This window comes from Nannospalax galili, unplaced genomic scaffold (assembly GCF_000622305.1).
Source record: "Nannospalax galili isolate Female #2095 unplaced genomic scaffold, S.galili_v1.0 scaffold83, whole genome shotgun sequence".
In the NCBI taxonomy this organism is placed as follows: domain Eukaryota; kingdom Metazoa; phylum Chordata; class Mammalia; order Rodentia; family Spalacidae; genus Nannospalax; species Nannospalax galili.
In genome coordinates, this window is record NW_008352659.1 from 4,372,141 (window position 1) to 4,380,110 (window position 7,970).

The window sequence follows — 7,970 nt, forward strand, 5'->3', positions numbered from 1 at the left end:
AAAGGCACTTTGAATTGCAGATTTTGATTCTTTTCACCCCAAACTTGTATCACTAATTAATCCAATATTTAGTTATATTTAGTTCTCATATTTTAGTTTTGAGGTAAGAAATGCGAGTATGGTATAATAAAGGAATATTCAATGGGACTTTACTGAGTCTTGATACATGTACACATATCTGTGCACTCCAAACCCCTGGTAAAATACAGAACCTGGTCATCACTCTAGAAAATTCCCTCCTGCCATATTCCATTCCATTCCTAGACCCACTTCCCTAGAGACAACCACTATTCTAATTTTCCCCACACAGGTGAGGCATGTTTACTCTGGTGTTTCCTGTCATGGAATCATAGAACAGGCAGATTTTGTGTAAGATCTCTTCCGTTGGTCTTGAAGTTGCTGTGCATATCCATAATCCATTCCCTTTCACTACTGAGCAATATGCAGTTGTATGGCTATACCACATTTTTTGATCCATCATTTGCTGATTAATTCTTGAGCTGCTTTCTGATTTTAGCTGCTATGAATGAAGCTTCTATGAATATCTGTGTAGAAATCTTTGTGTGGACATAAGTTTTCGTTTCTCTTGAGTAAATGCATAGAAACAGAATTGCTGGTGGTAGAAAAATAGGTGTTTAGTCTCCAAGAAAGAGGTAGGCCTCCTTTTCAGTGCAGCTACAGCATTTTACACTCTTGCTAGAAGGGCCTAAATGTTCATTTCCTTCTGTATCCTCACAGAAGATTGGGGTATTGTCAATCTTTTTGGTCTTTTCAGTCTTAGTCACTGGGTCTTGGTGTAGGCACCTCCCTCAGGTGTCCGTTTACATTTCCAAGTCAGCTAATAATGTGGAACACTTTTCCTATCTATGGCTATCTCTAATTTTGTAAAGTGTCTAGTCATAGCTTTTGCTCAAATACTTTTCACTAAGTGAATTCTTGGTCAAACCTTAGCTCTTTTTCTAGAGAGACAGCACTACAGCACATGTGTGCATGTGCATGTTTAGGACACCCAGGTCCATCCCGCATCACCACTCCTTTGCTTGGACTCAAAAGAAACTGAAGAGATAATTTTTGAATAAATGTTGGCTGCACTCCTCATTTACTGGGCGCTGCCAACAGGCAGTGGGAATTGATGGCTTGTTAGTAAAGCCTGGCCCCTTTGTGAGATGTTTGCAGAATGATTGATTTACAATAAAGTGGTTCCTGGTGGGTGCATGCAGGTGGAACTGATGCGGATCGATTCCAGGGGCGCTAACTAATCAGCTGTTTAAACTGGCAGGGAGAGTGCTTGGTGACAGACGAGGCGCCACCATCATTTTCCCCCTAAGATTACAAATTAACCTGTTCTGGTGTGCTGGGCTATGTGACAACCCGAGGCTGGCCTCAGAGGCAGGGAGGGCAGGGCTGCTGTGGCATCCTCCAGGCCTTCTTGGGGTTCATCTCCCCTATAAGGCTGGTCCTGGGCACATAGCACACACCCTGGTTGGCAGAAAAGATCTCGATGTGGACTAATGCTCAGCTCTTGTCTCTTTTCTGTAGGTCCCTCTCTTTTCTCCATACAGGATGAAGGCAGAGGGAACCAGTCTCTGTTTTTGAAGAGAATTCAGTACCATTGGTTTGAGGGAGGTTGATATGATTTTGCTCTCCTCTTTACAGTGAGATTAAATTATAATGCTCTTTCTGCATAGAAATCTCTCCTTTTTATAATGTTAATTACAAGATTGAGCTTAAAAAGTGTAGAGTTGTGATCAAGTGGCCAGGTAACGTGTGAAGAGCAGTGGAGGTAAAGCTGGAGGAGCCAGTGTGATTGTGAACAATCGCAGCCACAAAGAACACCACACTTCACAGTCCACTAGGAAACAAATCCTGGCTCATTGCCTTTAACTGCTACTTCCTAGCCTACTAGAGCTGTTGGTCTATGATCTTATCCTTAAGGTAGTTCAGTGAAAAGCACTGTACTTCTGATTTATATATGAGAAAGTAGAAACTAAATGACATCATCTAGAAGATTCAGAAAGCGATTAGATTTGACCTCAACTGCAGGCCCTTTGCTACTAACGTCTCCAATGATATCCCTGGAAGACCGAATTAGCAATCTAAGCTTTATATACACTTTATGAATTGCCTACAATGAAAGTCTAGTATTAGAAGATGAATCTGATGCATTCCAAATTAGCACTGAAAAGGACTTGCTTCTTCAGAGCTTGATGCTTTTAATCTAAACTGCTTTTCAATAACCAGGTGACGGATGAGAGAGGTGCCACCCAAATATAAAAACTTCAATGTAAAGCTCCGATAATGAAATCAGCATGTCCTCAGAGATAAACACCTGACAAATAAGGTAGAAAACATGACTTTGTAACAAACTATAATGTTTTACAAGCAAGGGGAAGCATCAGAAACTTACAGAGAGAGATTAAGTGGAACAGTTGGATAATATTTTTTAAATTGCGTACAGAACCTTAACAGAGCCATGTTTCAAAAGAAATATTAAATATTTAGGTAATTATTCAAGACACTGAACTAGAAAAGACTATGATCAGGAAAGCAAAGGAAAAAAAATCAACAAATAAGACATATCCATAAAGAGCTGGAGAGATGGCTCAGCACTTAAGAATCCTTAGTGCTCTTGCAGAGGACCTGGGTTCGATTCCCAGCACTCATATGGAGGCTCAGAACCACCCCTAACTCCACAGCCAGGGGGTCCTATATCCCCTCTGGCTTCAGCAAGCTTCTGCACGCACATGGTGCACAGGAACCATAGGCTCACAAACATACACATTAACAATCAATCAATCAATCAATCAATAAGAAAAGAACAATACCCATAAAATTAATGCATAAAACTCTCTTATTTTATATCTTATTGCTTCCACAAATTAACACAAAGATCGAAACTTAATAAGCAATTGTCATAGGAGGAATATTTACCACATTATTACTGTAAGGGTGCGTATCACTTAATATATGAAATATATGAATATATGAGGCCAAGACTATAAAAAGTTAAGCTATAACGGAAGAAATGAAAATTCTAAATTACCTTTTGTTTGCAAATTTGCCAGTACACGAATGATTAAAAATTGAGATAATGGGATGTCATTTTCCATCTATCAAATTTACACAGAGGTAAATCTGATAATCCTTAATGTTAACAACTGCGTGATGAAACAGTCTCCTGTGCATATGGATGAAGGTTAAATTGCACAGTTTTCTGGCCAATATGTCATGTTGCTTCCACTGGTTTCTCTAGTCTTAATCTCTTCTTTTCCAGGGAGGCAGGGGTGTTGCTTTGCTGGGCATCACATATATTTCATGATACTGACATGCTACATAACAAAACACCTCATCACATGCATTTCAAATACCAAGGGAGTTCCTAGATTTCCCACCTTCCCTTCCTTTATTTCCTCATCCTCTTTTTCAGTTCTGTGCTGTTCTGCTTCCTTTCCTCTCTCCCCTCTCTTAATCTTCCTCCTCTGTTTTCTTTACTTTTTTTTCTTTTTTTGGATGTCTTGACTTCTTACTCCCCAGAAAACCACTTGAATAAACTGTTGCTAAAGCAAGGCTAAGCTGGTGAAATCTACTGTAACAAGAAAGACCATCCACTCAACAAAGAAGCCTGTCTCAGGAAAGAGTGGTCATGGGTAGAACATTTTTAGGACTTGAGAAGCTTAACTCACTTGATCTAAGGTAGGCTTTATGAGAATGGCCATTGTTTGTGATGTAGTAATTTAAAATAGGTGAAAATAGTAAATAAAATGATGAAAGAAGCATCTGGAAACAATTTTTAGAAAATAAAAGTAGCTATTGTACTCACAAGCTATTTGTTGTTTTGACAAGGGATCACTTGACCAAGCATATTAAAAATTACCTAATTTATATAGCTTAGTTTTCAGAACATTTCTGAAATTACTGGTGAAGTTATTTACTGGTTTGCAGTTTCATTTTACTGAGTAATAATTTCTTAAAAGAAACAATCTTATTGTTATTATTGACCTTAGTTTTCAATCTGAGAGTTCAGTTCTGTGGCTATGCGGTGGGGGGGCTCATCTTAGTTTTCAGTTTAATGTACAGAATTTCATTTTGGTGATAAGCATTGAAGATTCTAATGTTTTTGTAATATTTCATAATGGTTCCTTTCTAAGAACACTGGATTAAGCAAAACATGATAGACAATGATCAATGTACAGGGTTTAGAATAGCGTCTGTGGGAAACTAGTGCAGCTATTTGGATACAAGAAGACTCAGTTTTCAGGAGGAAAGAAGAGCTGGCATTTGAGGATGGAGAAGTAGGAATGAGGTAGGAATTTGTGGAGGAGTTCTCAATGTGACTTTCGATTCATTTCTGGAAACCATGATTAGTATCGGTTCTTGTTACTTTTCTGTAGCTGTGATGGAACACTGACTGACCAAAACCAACTTCCAGAGGAAAGGGCTTATTTGGCCTACAGGTCTTATTCCGTCATCAAGGGAAGCCAAGGCAGGTGGACCTCCAGGCAGAAAACTGGAGGCAGGAACTGAAGCAGAGACCATGGAAGAATGTTGCTTACTATCTGTCTCCCCTTGGCTTCTTCAGCTGACTCTCTAATACTTCCTGGGCCCACTCGCCTAGGAATGACACCGCTCACAGTGGGCTGGACCTTCCTACATCAATCAGCAATCAAGAAAATACCCCACAGGCACACTCACGGGCCAGTCTAATAGAGGGACTGTCTCAGTTGAGATTCCCTCGTCCTACTTGACTCTAGTTTGTGTCAAGTTATCAAAAACTTAACCACTACAGTATCTATTCAGGGCTTCTGCTCTTCTCTACCTAAAGCTGATCACATGTCTCTGAAAAACACATAGAGATAACTCCAGGAAACCCTTTGATCTCAGTTCATGTCAGGCCAGTTCTCCTCTGGTGGGACTCCGTGGTGGGGAAAATGCTGCATGTTCCTTGTGCAAGCACGAGGAAGGCTTTTCCTAGATATTGAGAATTCTTTCTCCAATTCTTCTATTATAACTATACACGGAATATATAGACCAAGCTTACTGGTCTTGGCCTTACTTCTCTAAAGTAACTTTTTTTGTAAAATTTATGGCACTGAGTGCTTGGGAACCAAGACCATAATTGGCTAGCAAAATTGTGAGCGTGTAGTGGTTTCGAGAACACAGCTTCTTAATGACTAGACTTATATCCTAAGATATGAATAGAGCTTTCCAATACAATGCCAGATAGTAGAGAAAGGTGACGTTTGTTTCTTTTTTTATTTTAAGGAAAAGGTATAACATACTGTATTTCTGAATTGGAACAGTGTTATAGTGTGGAGTAATACGACTTGGTTTATGGATGATAAGGAGAAAAATCAGCTCCTGTCATCCACAATAGGGTCACTGAGATAAATCATGACAGACATCCCATTTACTATTTTATGCTACTTGTATATCAAATGTAAAAAGATATTATACCTAGGTTTTCCTGTGGCATTTGACCAAGTCTTCAGAACACCTAGGTAAACAGATAAGGAATAGAAATGCAAAGTCCAATGTGGCTAGCACCTGAAGAATGGTGTGGATTATGATGTGGATTAGTAGACTGATTGCAATCTGCATGACAAGGATCAGGTGTAGCTAAACAAGGTCATATTCAGGATCAATTAAACCGTATGTACCCCGCAACAGAAAAAAAAGTCTCTTCTGTCTCACAATCTTTTTGAAACTCATGAGACTGGGTATTTTGATGCTGATCTCAATAATGATAATTTTGTCTTTCTTAACTGACATCAACAGTTCCTGGGTCAAACTGTATTACAGTTATTAGTTAAACGATGTAAAGTTTCTTACTATAATACTAAATGTCAGTGCCAAATCTATGTTAGTGAGTGACTATTAACTTCAACCGATGAAAAAATGAGTCTCAAGGTCAAGGAACTCTTTAATTATTGGAGGGAGTAGACAAGATGGAGCTAATCATGAAACAATTAGTCAGTCTGAATATAAGGATGATATGAATACTGTATTGTTGCATCTCATTAAGTGAGACATTAGTGTAGCATATATCACTGTGTTGGTATCTGTTAGTTACCAGCTAGCCATGTTAGGAAGTCAGGCTATTAAGCAAGTCTACTATAATTCATAAGTAATAAGGTTATGGATCCTATTACTTTGTAGTTGCACATAGTACATGCATCATCATGCTTGTGGAAGTCACACAGAATACACAGTGACTTTCTTTTATTAAAAAATGTTATTATTTTTATTTTATGTGTATGAGTGTATTGCCTGTACATAAGTATACCCATGTCATGCAGTGCCAACAGAAGGCAGAGGAGGGCATCAGGTACCCTGGAACTGGAGTTATGTATGGTTGTTAGTTGCCATGTGAGTGCTGGGAATTAAACCCAGGTCCTCTGTAAGAGTAGTCAGTGCCCTTAACCACTGAGCCATCTCTCCAGCTCCCAGAGTGTGACTTTCAATACCACTTTTAGTATTGCATAAAAGTTCTGTCATATATGTTTAGGCCCACTGAGTCTAGTTTATGTACCCAGATGTGCCTCAGTGTGAGTTCATTCGCTGCATCCTGTTCAGCCTATCTAGTGTCTCTCCCTTAAAGAACATCAACTCTCCCTCACTCAGCAGTGATCAGCTGCCAATAGTTCCTCCACTCAGGTTGTGGCCTGCTTCCCCTTTCCCCAGTTCTATGCTGGTTTTTGTTTGATTGAGTTTGCGTGAGTCTTGTGCATGCTGTTACCATTGCTGTAAGTTCATATGAGCATGTTTCCAGAAGCCTGGGAGGCTCCATTTCCTTATGATCATGCACCAACTTACAATCTTTATGCCCCGTCTTCTGCAGTGGACCATGAGCCCTGGGTGAGTGAGTTTTATTATAGGAGTTCTACCCAGGGACATACACTATGCAAATTTCTATTCTCTACGCTTTGGCCATTTGTGGTCTGTGTTCATTGCCTTCTGTTGGATGAAGAAGCTTTGCCGGTAAGAGTTGATGAAGTCCTGTGGGTGGGTTATGAGGAGGTTGCAGATAGGGGAGGGGTTCTAAAAATGATTGAAGATGTTTAAGATGTATTGTATGAAATCCACAAAAAATCAGTAAAAATATAACTTAGAAAAAGAAAAAAGTTTTGGGAAATGTGATTTATGATTATTTATTCAACAAATATTTATATATTTTCAGGTATGGTCCCAGAACTATAGTGAAGAATAAGACACCCAATAAAAAGGGGAATAATGGAACGGGAAGGGTTAGATGAGGTGGGAGAGAAGAGGGTAATATAGAGGAGGGTATATGGGGAAGGATAACTAACATTAAAGACCTTTGAAAATACCACAAGCATAGAAGCTTCCTAAAATATACACTTAAACATATATAATAAGAGTTTAAATGGAGCTACCCTATAACAGGGGTCAATGCTCCCCTGACACCACAGGCTGTCAAATAAAAAGCCCAGTGCCAGGTATGGATTTACCTCTTTTTTACTTGTTGGTCAGCAAAGTCCTGTGCCCCACCCTGCCCCCACCAAATATTACAGGCTATTGCCTTGCTTTTAGTTTCCCTCAGAGCTTTATGGTAAGACCCTATTAATGAAGACACCACATACCTGAATCATAGGATATGGAGGGAAATTAAGCTGGTAATGACCAGGAAGCATCATCCCTACTGGCTAGCTTTCAGAGTGCTGGAAAGTTCTATGCATGCTACTAGGGGGGAAAAATCATCACTAGTCTCACCCAACTGTAATCCTGGTGAGCTACAATAACAACTGGCCTGGCAAGATATGCCCACTTAAAATAATGGCATGAATGTTATGGGAATAACCAACCACTTTCTGTTTGAATTTAAAGCCTGCTGCACAAGATGGAACTTATGTCTGGTACTGTTAATTGGGCCCCAAATCTGTGGCTGGCTAGGTCATTGACCCTATGGGTGAACCTACCACTACTTTTCTGCTAAATGGACATAGTAATAA